Genomic DNA, 15,854 nt, shown 5'->3' with positions numbered 1-15,854 from the left:
TCGCTTTGCAGGAGACCTTAAAATTGTTTACAATCGGAAATCGCTACGCTACAAACGCAATGTCTCGATCCTATTCTGAAAATCGATTCCGAACTGAAAACGCTCATAAAAAATTATGTTGATGTACCTTCTTACGACAACGTTCAAAATATGCAGTTGAGTGTGGATTCGCTTCAAAATGATTTGACCAAATTACAGCAATTTCAATCGAAAGATTTGGAAAAATTGAAACTCGAAATCGAAGAACGAACTTCCGCAATTGAAAAGAATTTCTCTGAACTTCAAACCGTTGTGAATGATATCGATGTAGAACGCTTGCATGTCGTCGATTCTAAATTACAAGAAGAATTCACCAGCACGTTGGAAGAAATTAAATCGAAGTTACAGACTTTGGAAGATACCATGACAAACCTACCATCGTCAGACGAACAGCAGGTCATCACTAAAAGCGTTGCGAACATAAAAATTCAATTGGAGGCTTATCAAGATTTCGAACACATTCAAACCACCATCGCTACGCTTCAGGCGTCTTTGGAGTTGATCAACGAAGAAATTAAAAATATTCACGTTCAAGCAAGCGCGTTGACGAGTATTCAAGACACGTTAAGCACGGTTCAGCAGAAGATCGAATATTTAGAAAATTTGAACATGGAATCGAACCTTGCTCATTTTCATCATTACAGACGAGTGTGCCTTCGAAGGAAGATTTGGAAAAATTGAAAACGGCAGTGACGGCATTATCCGATTCGAGTGACATCAAAAGTTCATTGAGCGATCTCGAAAGTACGGTGGTCAATCTCCCCACCTCCAAAGAATTACACGCTTTGAAAAGGAACATATCTCGAATGCTGAAACGACTAGAAACGGAAACGGCAAACGTGGAACAGATTCGAGATGAAATTACCTCGCTGGTGTCGACGTTGCCCACTTCGCAGAGCGTCACGGATCTTCACACGCAGTTTACAGAGATGCGAAGCATCGTGAACGATCTTACCGAGAAAAGTTCGAAATTGAATCAAGTTGAGAACCTTCAGAACATTGTCGTCAACATCAGAGATCAAGTTGGAGTGCTGGAATCCACGCAGGAATCGACGCTGGCCTCTTTCGGTGCCAAGTTGCAAGAACTGAACGAAAACTACAAGCAGTTGAACGTGGAAGTGAAAATCAAACCGTCATTTTCTGCCATAACGGATACCATAGTCGAGCATTTGTTGCCCATTGAAAATAAACTTGGACACGTTCACAGTAATCTGCTCAGCGTCGATACTAAAATCGCCAAATTGTTCACCTTGCAAGCCATCGAAATCAACAGCGTACCCAATCAACAGAGAATCTCCACGTTCGTCGGATGTAACAAACTGTACATGTTACATCCTTATCATCCGTATTACAAGTTTCTCCTCGATGGCATGATTCACATAAACGAATTTTCGTACTGGTCTCACGGCAGAAAAGCTAGCGTTCCCACCATGACGTTGATATCGAATCGTGGTGTCCAGAAAGCAGGAAACATTCCTCTGGCACGTTGGAACGAAACGCACAACATATATGAAATACACGAAGACGAAGATCTTACTGTTTTCGACGTGAGTGCCGGTGATAAGCTGATCATTCAAAACTCAAGCGAGGTGCCACCCTCTTTGAATCCCATCACGCTCGTGCTTCTCTTCAAACGTAATCTCTAAAAATGTCTAGGCAGGTCATCGTCGAAGAATTGCATAAACCTGCACGCCGCAACTACGAACGTTTAGCGGTGGTAACCAAGGGCATCGATGACCTCTGGGAAAGTGACCTTGTGGAGATGAGCAGCGGCAATTTAAAAAATGTACATAAATTGAACAAGGGCAACAAGTACCTCCTCACCGTCATAGACACATTTTCGAAATTCGCATGGGCTCTATCTTTGAAAGCCAAAACAGGAGCATGCGTCACGGAAGCATTCAAATTAATTTTTCGCGAAAGCGGCAGACGACCTCGGTTTCTGCACACGGACAACGGGAAGGAATTCTACAATGCCACGTTCAGGAAGTTTATTCGGAAACACAACGTTCAACATTACTCGACCTTCAGTGACGTCAAAGCCAGCATCGTGGAAAGATTCAATCGCACTCTGAAATCGCGCATGTGGTCACGCTTTACGCTTCAGGGAAGCTACAAGTGGGTCACCATTCTTCCGGAACTCGTTATCGACTATAATTATACGGTACACAGAACGATAGGCATGAAGCCAGCTGACGTTACGAAGTCCGACGAGCAGCGTTTAATTTCTACCGTTTACTGCCCAAAGGACACACCCACGACAAAAAGACCTAAATACAAAATTGGAGACCAGGTGAGGATCAGTAAATTGAAGCGAACGTTCGACAAGTGTTTCACACGAAACTGGAGCACGGAACTTTTTACCGTGGTTCGAGTTTTACCCGGGAACCGTCACACGTATATAATAAAGGACAGTGGCGGTGAAATTTTATTGGGGCGCTTCTACGAGGAGGAACTCTCTAAAACTAAATACCCCGACACGTACCTTATCGAAAAAGTTTTGCGTAAGAGAGGTGACAAACTTTTGGTGAAATGGCTGGGACTTCCGGGAACAAGTTGGATCGACCCGAACGAAGTGATTCTCTGAGTACGTGGAATGTTGTGAAACGTTTACCTGATTCGGAAAGTCAAACGAAAAAAAGGAACGGCGAATTGCTCCCCGATAGCATACGGTGTCTGATTGTAGGACCTTCAGGGTGCGGAAAGACGACACTGCTCATTGATAATTTTATCCTCGCACCCAATTGGTTAGACTGGGAAAACAGACACCGCTACGTATTTTCGAAAAGTCTCGAACAAGCAAAATACCAGCAACTTATGAAACTGTACGAGGGACTGGACATTGCAACTTTCGCATCTGAAATCATTCCACTGGACGATTGTCTCGAGAATTCCGTTGTGGTGTTCGACGACATGATCCTGGAAAATCAAAACGAGATTGGTAATTTTTTCACTCGAGGTCGTCACAAAGGATTAGATTGTTTCCACCTGGCACAAACTTTTTCCAAGGTTCCGAAACAACTACTACGTGATAATGCTAATTTTATTTGCTTGTTTCGACAAGACCGCACCAATTTAAAACACGCACATGATGATTACGTAGGGGCTGACATGAATTACAATCTATTTTCTAAATTCTGCTCCCACTGTTGGAACCAAGGTGATTTCGGATTCGTGACCATTGACATGACTCGAAAAGCAAACCATGGAAAGTATAGGAATAAAATAAACGTTTATCTAGACGTCTCAAAGGCTAAGAAGAGGACAATTTCAGATTTGCAACAAGAAGAAAATACAAAAAACATCAACGGTCGAGAACCTAAACAGTCAAAAAAAAAATAAAAAAAAAACGTTCTTTTTTTTCAAACGTCTCAAGCATATATAAAATAACCATTATAACAAAAAAAGTGAGTGTTAGAAAAGTTGAGAGTCTCAAGCGGGTGACGGTAAGAAAACTACGAGAACCGAACGTATAGGCTGAGAATTCGACGTTTCAGAAACGTTCCGACGTATATAGAACAATGTCAAAACGTCAATTTCAAGAAGAGGACAATCTCAAGTTGCGTGAATATCTAGTGAAGCGATTCAAGGGTTGGAAATCCAAGAATCGTGGTTTGTACGAAGAGAAGAAACGTCAAGATCAACCTGTGATCGATGCCATCAGCGGTCTAGGTAAAGAAATTAAAAGTGTCACGGAACAAAATAAAAATTTGATCAACGAGCACTTGCAGCTAAAAGTTACACTGTACCCACGCCCATTTCAAGCATTCCCTCCACGCCGTTCGAACTGAAGGAAGTACCGGCACGACGTCAAGCCATAGGTAGCACGTCGTCGTCTTCGGATAAGATCGAGTTGGGACCTTGGGCACAAAACTATCTGAGCACGGGGAAGTTCGACAAGGATGAAGTGTTCGGATTGTATCCGAGCATGGAAACCAACGAAGGCGTCGTGTGGAAGATTGGAAAATCGAAAGTCACCTTCGAAGGCAACGACATTAAAATTAATTTAGACGATAAAAATAGTTGGACCAGGTATCCGGGTACGGTGCGACTGTGAGAACTCGTTGCCAAAAAATATCCGAAAGATTACACCGACGAAGATTACCAGAGTTACAGGGAAATTCTAATAATGACGGATGCCATGTACCAGAACAACGATGTCACGCAGAATAGGGTGAAATCGAGTAGCGGTGAGAAGTACAGGAATCTCATCAAACCGATATAGAACGAGGTGAAGAGTGGAAGCGGCGTCAAACGCTACAACACGTTACCCAAAGAATTCGTTTGGGTGGACGACGTGAGAAAACTCATCGACAGATTGTTAGTGATAGCCGGTGAAGAGAATGCAGGCAATCGTAATTTCTACAACGAGAAGGTTTTCATCGTGGACATGATCAGCACCAAACGTTCCAACTTCATCGTGAACGACGACAAAGGTATCGGCTACCTGATCAAAATTATCAACACGCTGCCTCCGAGATTCTGGAACGTGGCCGAAGGAAAGTCACTCGTGAACGACATCATCAACAAGTTACCTTTCGAGATGCATTTACCTGGCTACCAATACTGCGGACCGGGTACCAAACTCGAGAAAAGATTGGAGAGAGGAGACAAGGGTGTGAATCCGTTGGATGCGGCATGCAAAGATCACGACATCGCTTACAACACGCACACCGATCTGGATGCACGTCACGAAGCAGACAAGAAATTGGGACATGCCGCTATCGAAAGATTCGTCAGCAGAGACGCATACTTGGGTGAAAGAGTTGCAGCACTGGGCACCACCATCACCATGAACACGAAACAAAAATTTGGATGGGGTGTATAAATAAATAACATACAGTAAAAAAAATAATAACAACATGTCTTGTATAACAGACTTACCGCCCGAACTGCTATGTAAAATATTCAAACACACTTTAAACGGAGATTGCGAGGATGTTGAGAAACTTGTAATCATAGCAAGAACAACACCGGAATTTCGTATCCCTTGTGAAATGGTTTTCAAGGATCATCTTCGGGAGATCAGTGGAATGAGGTGCGGTGATCTCGACACTCTTCTTTCGGCTGCAGGGGAAAAATTAAACGACAGGATGGACGAACTTCACGAGGCGAGGCAGGGGAGAAGACGATACACGGATGATTGGTGCAAGTCTAAACAGGAGACCGAAGATATCATCACACACATAATCGCGTTTTCCAAAGCACAAACTTTCTTCCTCTAACACACACACTGTGAAAAAAAATAATAATGTACATGTAAAAAAGAATGTATGTGTCAAAAAAATATGAGACAAAAAAATGTACATGTCAAAAGAAAACTTGATATATAAATAACACACATCGTGAAAGAAAAAAATTCTTCGGTATATAAATAACACATTGTGAAAAATTAAAATTCTCTAACACACACACCCTGAATTTCTCTTCGATATGACTGAAAAAATAAGTGACCTCCAAGCATTAAAACAAATGCTAAATTTGTCAGTCAAGTATATAAAAATTCAGGAATTGGAAATCGACAAACCTTACACGATAACTTCCGGTTCAATTGTTTCTACCCAGTATGGTCCCAAGGTGCGTCTGTTGCTCAACGGACAATACAGTCTATTTTTACCAGATCGATACGCTAACATGTTATCCGACGAGAAGCTATCTATTTTAATCGAGAACAAAACTCGAATCGTGTAGAAGGGAACAAAGGAACTTCTTGGTAAGAAAACAAAGTACGTAATAGAATTTGTGTAACGGCTGCGGAGTATATAAAATAACATACCTTGAAAAAAAAATTACACGAGAGGGAAACAAAAAAAATCTCAGAACATATATATATAAATAACATACCGTGAAAACAACATGAAGCCCAAGGGTGTCGTGTACCAGATACCATATTCGAATCTGAAAACGCTGGGTGCCCTCGATGGGTTACTCACCAAGAAACAACGCGAGAAGAAACGTTCTTGCTTGTCCAAAGGACATGGAATGAAATTGCTGCTCAGCACTCCACAGTTGAGACGGTTGCAGCGTTCGCGGAAACAGCCAAAGATCGGAGGTTTCATATTCAGCATCCCGGCCATCCTGGCAGCATTGGGGGCCGTTGGAAGTTTGGCTGGGAGTAGCGCCGCCATCGCAAAAACCGTCATCGACTCGAAGAAGAACAAGGCGGAATTGGAATAACAGAAACGTCACAATCTGGCCATGGAGAAGAAGGGGGAGGGGGTCATGAGGAAGTTTAAAAAAAAGAAACAGCACTCACCAACCGAGACATTGAATCTCTGATCAAACCATTACAAATCTAACACTTCAGGGGAGTTTTCATGTCCGACTCGTTACCTTCAACCGTTAAAAATAGAGAATGTGGAGTAGTCAACTTGGACAGTCAAGAAAATCCAGGCACGCATTGGATATGTTACCACAAAAATGCAAATAACAATAAAGCATTCGTTTTCGATTTAGTTCATTATCTGAAAACGAACAATCCTATATACAACGACGAACGCATTCAAAATTTCGGAGACGTGAACTGCGGTCATCTCTGTCTCTCCATGCTCGCGTTTCTTTCTAAAATAAATAAGCCATCGGTGGAAGATTTCCAGAAAGCATTGTGGAACCTAAAAGCATCACGATGGGCGTGTTCCATCTCACGAGCGAATCTTCGATCTTGAAACTCACGCTGCACGACGACATCGTCTATCCTAAATCCATAGCTTTACGTGCATTCTACAGCATGTACCTCATACCTAACGTCACGCAGCACAACAACAAAATTAGCGTCGGAAGCGAACATATCGTCGTCACGCCAGGTCAATACAATCTTTCTACTTTGCAAGCTCAATTACCCAAAGGCACGTACCTTTCTCAAAATTCGGTCACGCACAGAGTGGAAATCGTGTCCGCAACGGAGACCGTGGACCTGGGCACCATAGGAGAACTTTTAGGTTTCGAGAACAACACCAAACTCGAAGCTGGCATCAAGCACACGGGAGGAAACATTCCTAAATTCTTGGCCATCGAAACTTTGAATGTACACTGTAACGTAGCGGAAGGAATGATCACGAAATCCGACGGATTAGGAAGTCACAAGCAGACGGGAATCATAGCCACGTTCAAACCCAGTTCCGAATTCATGGAACCGATCATCTACACACCCTCTTCGCCGATCTATTTTCCAGTATGTCGCAACCGCATAGACAACATAGAGTTGGTGGTCACGAACGAGAAAGGAGACGTGGTGGATTTTGCAGGTGCCACGACGACGGCAGTCCTGGAGATCAACGTATAATAAATAACCATACATCATGGAACAAATCGAAAGTTACGAATTGCAATCTTTCCCTCCCAACCGTCGCACGTTCGCAAATTTGAACGAAGCGAACCGGGAGATCGAATACGACGTGGACGTAGGCGATGGGTTCGTTCATCCTCACAGAGCGGACCTTTACCTTCAATTCGACGTGGTGAAGAAAGAAAGCGGAGACGCGTTCCCCGCAGCAGCAAATTTGATACTCGTGGACAACTTCGTGCCTCACCTGTTCTCGCAGGTGGAGGTGAGGAAAAACAACACCGTTATCGACAGAATCGATTATCCAGGCATCAAGTCAACGGCAGTGGGAACATTGAAATTATCCAAAACGGACGTAGCATACTATCAAGCTGGGGGTTCGAAGCTGGAACCAAAATATCGACGAGAAGTCACACGGTGCTCTTTCCCATGCGTCTGCTTCCGGGATTCTTCTCGGACTACAAGGAGATCATGTGGAAGGGAGGACTGAGAATCACATTTCGAAGAGCGGCCAACGACAACGACGCACTGATGCGATACAGCAACTTGAACGCAGACGGTATCACGCCGCTGCCCAACACTTTACCCGAAGCAGCCAAATGCGTTATCCGGAGCATGGAGTTGAGAATGCCGATCGTGGAATACGAGACGAATTACGCCCTCAAGTACAAAGCGGAGATCTTGAAAAGTCCACAGGTGGCGATTCAGTTTCACGGTTACCAGTGCGTGCAGAAAATAGCGTCAGGAAGTCACATGGAATTCGACGTGACGACGCAGTTCAAGAACATACAGTTCGACATGCCAGATTTCGTCATTGTACTCTTTCAGACCGGGAGGGACAAGAATCAGGAAAAAGATTCCAGCAAATTCGACGACTGCAAGATCAAAAATGTTTATCTCAAGAATGGCAGGAACGAAGTGTTCCCGCGCGAGAATTACAACCTCGACATGACCAAAGATGATTACCTAAAACTTTACGAAGCGTACTCTGCTTACAAGCGCGTGACCGAGGGAAACGTCGACATGTACTACACTCCCAGCGAATTCAAAACCCACAGGCCGATGTTCGTCATCAACAGGACGAAGCGGAAGCAGGTGGTGGTCAACGATCGCACCAACATCAAGGTCGTCTGCGAGTTCCACGACGCGCTGCCCGAGGATACCGTGTGCAGCGTCATCCTGGTCGCAGAGAAGTCCTTCATCCATGACGTGAGGAACGAGAGGGTCACAGAGCAGTTTTAACAAGTTTAACATTTTTTCTTGCACAACGTAGATAAGAAGTTGCACAATCAGTTACAATAAGAATTTGTACTAGCACAATCAGTTACAATGATAATATGCACAATACGAATTTCACCAGTTTGCACTATCAGTTACAATATCTTTTTCATCCTATCAGTTACAATGTCTTTTTTTTACCAGGTTTTGCACTATCAGTTACAATCAGAATTTGCACAAAATTTGTCGTATTTTTTCACATGAGAAAATTAACAATGAAATTCTTTTTTTTTACTTTATCGTTTCAGATGCTGTCGAACATCAAAACACATACACATACACACTAGAAAAAAAGCATGCAATTTTTTTGTTTGTAACACATTCTCCATCTTCATCAAGAAAATATTATAATAAACATAATTTTTATCTATCTCACAATAAACTCTATATCAAAATAAAAAAATACAACATCAAATAACACCAGAGTCGTTAGTACACGTTGCATGCATTACGGAGGTCCTCTGTAGAGTTTCATGGAAGTTTGAAAAAAAAACACGTGAAACTCTACAGAGGTGTGGTTATCTAACCGCAGCCGTTAGAACCTTTACTTTTTTGGTTGGGCACCACGCACCCTGGCGGGGTTAGGGGCCAGGAATCCTAAAAAAAATATTATTTGTTTGTTTGCTTGAAAAAAAACACGTCACAATACAGAAATAATGAGAGGCGCGCGCGCGCGTGTGTGTGGCAGAAATATCACATCGTTCCGAGGTTTACAAAGGTCACGATATATAAACATGGCCGGACTTAGAAAATTACGATAAGGCGCATTCATCCTTCAAGGATGAGAAAGTGCATTTACTCATCACTGCTTTTCTTCGCTGTGAAACATCGTCAGCCCAATAAATGAGGCGCGGAACGTGGAGAGAAAGCGAGTTTTTGAGGTTTTGGTGCGATTTTCTTAGAGGTCAAAAAATCAGGGTTGGGGTAGAAGGCACATTTACTGTACTACTCATGTATGCGTGCAAACTAAAAACACTGTTTGTTCCGTAACACTGTCACAATTAGCACTGTCACAACTGATGATCACTGACCTGAACGAAACAAACTTTCACTATATCCGGACTATAAATGTCTGTAGATTCCTTCCAGGTTGCACCATGAAAGAAAACTAGCATCTCTGGGGATGACGTTATATTGAATACCTTACCATAGGGCTGGAACAACGGCAACAAATTTACATATCATACATGTCCTTTAATTCACTTGGCATTATACAGTAATTAAATACGTTTGCACACTGAATAAGATACACAAAAGCCCACATCCGATAGGCTAGCTGAAAAATGTTCTTCCCGCTGCCGCGAGCCGACATGCACCATGCCGCTGTGGTAGTATATCCAAGACCATCTTGAGGTTCAGGCCACAGCGCTCAGTCAAAACGTCATCATCTGGAGGCGATCATCTTAACGCTGTAAACTCCTTGTCGTAATTTTACCGTAGATAATTAAGGTATATTTATTTCTCTTACGAAGTTAAATTTTGACATTTACCCTCCCGACGAATATAGTTAAAAGAAAAATGTATAATATTGAATATTTACACCAAAATTTTCATTCAGGAAGTCACTATGGCCACCACAAAAAATCCTACCATAGCACAAAAAAAGAGTTGAAAACCGTTAGAAACTTCCTGGCGGAAAAATTTAAACATTGTATATCTTTGAAAAATATCGCAAATATGGGTCAGCTACAGTAAAACTCGTAACCGCTTTTGTATGAACTTTTGTATGTAAAATCAATTGATTAAATAAAACAAAAAACATGTTAGGTTGACCGTAAACTTTCCAAGTTACCTAATCAATTAAATTGTCTTTAAGTTTACCCAAAATTAATCAACCAGATAATGCAGATATTCTGTGTAGCTATACAATCTCAATACAAAACTTTAATATCTATATTCTTGCAGCAAAAGCGAAAGAAATTGGTACAAGGGCAATGTTACATTTCTGTGATAAAGACTAAACCTAAATCATTTGTCACATTGTAATTTCGATCCTATTGACTTTATTGAACGAAAGATAATAAACAAATTGAATCTTTTTCATTGTCGTTAGTGAGATCTGTGACAATAACTTAAGAGTTTCATTGAAGAAAAAAGCAGATTAATATTTCCATTTTAACGTTCACTTGGGAAATAAACATTTGGAATATTTCCTTACACTGTTTTTTACATTCTGTTAAAAAAAATAGTGAAGAATGTTAATAAATTATGAAACAATAAACATTATCACTGATTTAATAATCAAAGTTACGAACATTGAAGCTTCACAAAGACAAGAAATAAAAAGCAGTTCATATGAAACAGTTTTATAAATTTAATACATTTGTAGTTCATATTAACTTAGCTAGGTAACAAAATGCTTTCTGTGTGAAAACATTTCTATTTGAAACATAAGTAATATATTCTTGGATAGTTTTACACACGAATATTTAATCGAAGTTCTTGTTACACATCGCACCTTTGTATTTGAATGTACAACATATCTTCCATTAGCCTCCGATTAGCATAAAGAAGCATAAAGCGGGATAAAATAAGAATAAATGTAGACATGTATCAACTTTGCCCCGTTGTATAGCTTTCTTTCATTAAGCACATTTTGAAACTGAAAATTTGTGTAAATAATATGAATAATTTATCGAAGCTTGCATAAAATTTACACTCAGAAATTGCTTTGGTAGACGTAATATTAACCAACGTTTGTAATTCAGGGTAAATTATTTGATATTTCTAAAAAAATGTTGACATGTTGTCCACATTTACGAGTATATTTGATGCCTATTCCGGACACATGAAATGTTTACATCATGAACTATTACTCTTATTTATTTTTTAGTATAAAACATTTGTTACTTAACTTGTATCTTTTCGCAGAGACTGAATCACATGGAATTGCCCTAAAAATTTCTCATTTCTAACAACATCTTGAAGAAATGTGAACGTTACTCTTACCTTTTTCATTGTAATTGCCTCTACAATTGAGTACACAAGACTTATACACCATACCTCTTCCACATTTAAGCATACTTACACGTCATGTAAACTCGATTACAGGTCTTAAATTTGCATTACAATTCCATATTCACTAAAAAGGTCCAACATTGTTTCCGAAGAAGCAAATCAAACATGGCGGCTATCTCGCCTCCAGTTGATGACGCTTAGTCACGTGACCGGAGCAAGCCATGAGGCTTTCAGATTGAGAAGGTAATGGTATATCACGCTCCCAGAATTCCGCGTTCTTGCAAGAAGCTCCCAGCGGGAGTAAAATAAAAACAAATGACGAGCGGAAAGCAATACTATATACAATCTTGAACAAGCCCCGACCTTGCCATCAGCGATTTCTTTCTTTTTCTTCACCTGAAAAAGTTGCTTGCATCGAAACGTTTCAACGACAGTGAAGTGCTATAGAGATCAGTTCTGGACTGGCTGCACTCTCAGGCGGCAGATTTGTAATCAGAGGGTATACGGAAGCTTGTGTCGCGCTATCAGAAATGTCTAGAGGTTAATGGTGACTACGTCGAAAAATAGTCAAGGCATATGGGTAAGTCTTTTAAAAGAGACCCCGTGGAAAATGCGCTCCTTGCATGTAGGCCACCCTGGTACACCGAAGAGAAGAGCGGGTTAGAGAACAGTCCAGGATATGTCATGTCATGTCATGTTGTCGAATATGCTTGGCACCGATATCCTGGACTGTTCTCTAACCCGCTCTTCTCCTCGGTGTACCAGGGTTGCCTACATGCAAGGAGCGCATTTTCCACGGGGCCTCTTTTAAAAGACTCACCCGGTACTTGTTTATCATTTACAATAAATTTCTTCTCCTTTCATTTTCTTGTTTTTTAAAAAAATATCGGCCCTTTTTTTTACATGAAAATAAAATGTGTGTCACCAGCCAAGGGTTTATCCAGAAACCTTAATCTGTTGGATGTAAGCTTGTTATGGGGAGGGGGAAAGGGTAAATTGAGGGTCAAGATAGCCATAAATGTACCCTTTGGTGGTTGCTCGAGGTATGCTTTGGGTTGTAAAGGGCGGTTAGGTCACTGATACAAAATTAGTTACTTAAAAATATTATCAAAAATAATATCATAAATATAAAGATTAATATTTTTTTAAATTCCCGGTGGGAACGTGTTCTTCTATATTTTCCACAGGGCGGTAGGGCAAGTTTCGGGAGGGGCAGGTGCCCCATGCTCCCTCCAGCTACGAGCCTATTTAGGAGAATCCACCATTGTAAATAGTTGTAATATTGAGAAACTACGTTTCCCGGGCGTATAACAATTATAGGTACTGCGTACGCAGTGAGGGGCTCATGAGGTTACAGCCCATATCGAGATTTTGAGATAATATAAATTCTCAAATGAAAGCAGTAAAGATCTGGGGTAAAGGCAATGGAGGTACATTCCCCCTTTAAATGATCCCCGATTACCTATTTGTCTTGGAACAACTTTTAAAATGAAAGTTACAAATTGTAATTACGAAATATATTATAGTATATCCCGCCCTTACCTTGATCCCAGCCATGTGATATCCACTTATACAGTTCCAACCCCTTTCGAAAGAAAATTGTGCGTACGATATACCGCTCGCATTATCAGCTGACGGTTGGGGAACAACGAATAAGCAATCAGTTGAATTCTCTTCGACTGACATCGGTCATTTTCGAGTCACAAGGCACCGAGAGTTCTTGGCGGGACGAAACAAATGAGCGTCCAATACACAGCATGTTGCCAAACATACTGTAAAACGGGGGGGGGGGAGAGAGAGAGTTCATCAGTGCCGTTACTGTATAATGGTTGTACAATAGTATACAAAGCAGTAGCGTACGCAGGATTTTATCAAGGGGGAGTTATTTCTAAAACTTTCTCCAAATTCACATTACCATTGTTTTATTATACTTTAATTAAATAATAATACTCATAATTAATTAATAATACTTATTAATACGGCTCCGCGCGCACTACGGTCCATATAATTAATTAGCTGATTTACTACAAATAATACTACTAATACCACTACTACTATTTAGTAGAGATCTACATAAATATAGTATTTATGAAAGCAACAGAACGATATTACTTTCTAGCTATTCGATTTTTATCAAATTCTAGGAGCATTTTTTTTTTTGTTTCTTTGTTACGAAATAATTGTCTGATCAACGAGGTGAGACATTGTAAGTGTGAAGAAAATCCATAAAAACAAGAAAATATATTAAAATAAATTGAAATAATCAAAGTATGGAACTCATCCAAGGAGCTGCGGTGGCCTGGTCGGTACAGCGTCTGACAATCACGCGGGAGATACGGATTCGATTCCCGGAATTGGTTGGAATTATTTCGGCTTCTTCCACGCATAAATGTCCCCGATAATTCACATTTGGATTGTCTCCCTGTTCTTACCAACAAAACATTTTTCAATAGTTAAGCTTATTGTTGTTTGAGTAATTGTGTAGTCAACAAGGTGAAATATTTTAAAGAGAGACATTCAAACGTGCCGCGGTAAACAATTGAAGGCGGACTGATGACTGTATTTTTGTCCACCTAACCTTTGTCTATATATTAGCCGCTTACAATGAACCAAGAACTTTCTTTAGTTCACACCAAAATATACATGTTCATTGAACACTAACGTACGTAAAGGGGCACCTGATGGGGTTACGGCCCTACGTAAATTTTGAGAAAATCAGAATTTTCAAATAAATATCCGTTAAGAACTTTTAAAAATCAAAATGTACAAATGCGAAACCTCTTTTAAAGTGAGTCCCGATTACCATTTTTGTCTTTGAATACAATTTTAATAGACTAAAAAGCTCTAAAAATACGAAATATTTTATTATGCATCCTGCCCTCCAAAACGAAGTCACGTGTTATCCACATTTACTATTCCAGCCCCTCCCGAAAAAAACCCTGCGTACACCAGTGTATTGAACATTGTTGAAACTGAGATACAAAATAACTTTTTATTGATTGAGTGATTGATTTGGTGTTTTAAGTCCACTTTATGCACAGTAAGGCTAATCGAGACTGGACCTACAGTTTAAAGTGGGATATGAACCACTATGTGCCTCCACCGGGTATCGAACACGGGACCCCTTGATTACAAGGCAATGACGCTACCACTGCGCATCGGGGAGACGTTGCCCTCATATTTTATTTTCAAGGTATTCGCTCTGAAAGACGCGTGTGTTTGGAATGCTGTGCTTTTCTCCGTGCTGCATGGAAATAATAATTCAAATTATTATTATTATTATTATTATTTGTAGTAGTAGTAGTAATAGTAATAGTATTGTCCCAGGTAAATTGTGATAAATTGGCCATTTAAATTCTTTTTCCACAGCATTTTTCATAATATTTCACAAGCTCAAGGGGGTTTAAACCCCGTAACCCCCCTTGTGTACGCCACTGATACAAAGCATATACAATTAGTACACAAAAACCAAAAGCTGTACAAACAAGAAAATAAAAAACAACTTACAACAACAGACATACTCTTGACAACGTTGTAACGGGAGAGCGATGTTACCCCTACAGCTTTTACTTCGCGCCGGTTGGGCCCGCGATGCGTATAGTGTTTACAGGTCGTAAGCTTAGTGTAGCAGCTGTAATCTCAGTTTAACCCTTAAAGAATTTCCACAACGTGGGAGGTGAGAGACATATGTTTGTATCATTCATTGTGCAACTTGGAAGGGAGGAAAATAAAACTTAAAATATAGGATTGGTTTGCATTCAAATTATCCATTGTGAGATATAGGAGGAAAAAACAATCTTAAAATATGAACGGAAAGGAACAACAAAATAAAGGATATATGCGTGACATGTTCCGAATGCTCAGAACTTGATAACAGAGAAAAGGACAGCATTTTGCTTAGGTAACGTCATCACATTTGAATTGCTCTGAGCGCGTTTCTCAGTGTTGTCAACTATTGTTGAGTAATATCTCTAGGAGGAGGAGACAAAAATCCTGAAGACTACTGCAAATTATTTTAAAAGAAAAGGTCGTCAGTTTGCAACATCAATTCAATCACATATTATCCCCCTAAATACGGTGAGTCAAAAGTCATGTTACATAGGTATTTATAGGAGATCGTCAATGTGTACACCTTGAACATTAATGCATTTGTGCACACGACGTTTCCCATTCTCCAGAACCTTTTGCAGAACGTCCGGAATAATCGTGTCTGCGCACTGCACAATGCGTTCCTTCAGATGCTGGATCTTCTGAACCTTAACTGAGTAGACAAGCGCCTTTAAATGACCCCAAAGGA

This window comes from Lepisma saccharinum, chromosome 14, assembly GCF_977018435.1.
Source record: "Lepisma saccharinum chromosome 14, izLepSacc3.1, whole genome shotgun sequence".
In the NCBI taxonomy this organism is placed as follows: domain Eukaryota; kingdom Metazoa; phylum Arthropoda; class Insecta; order Zygentoma; family Lepismatidae; genus Lepisma; species Lepisma saccharinum.
The sequence above is the reverse complement of the archived record's forward strand: the minus strand, read 5'-3'. Positions refer to the sequence as shown.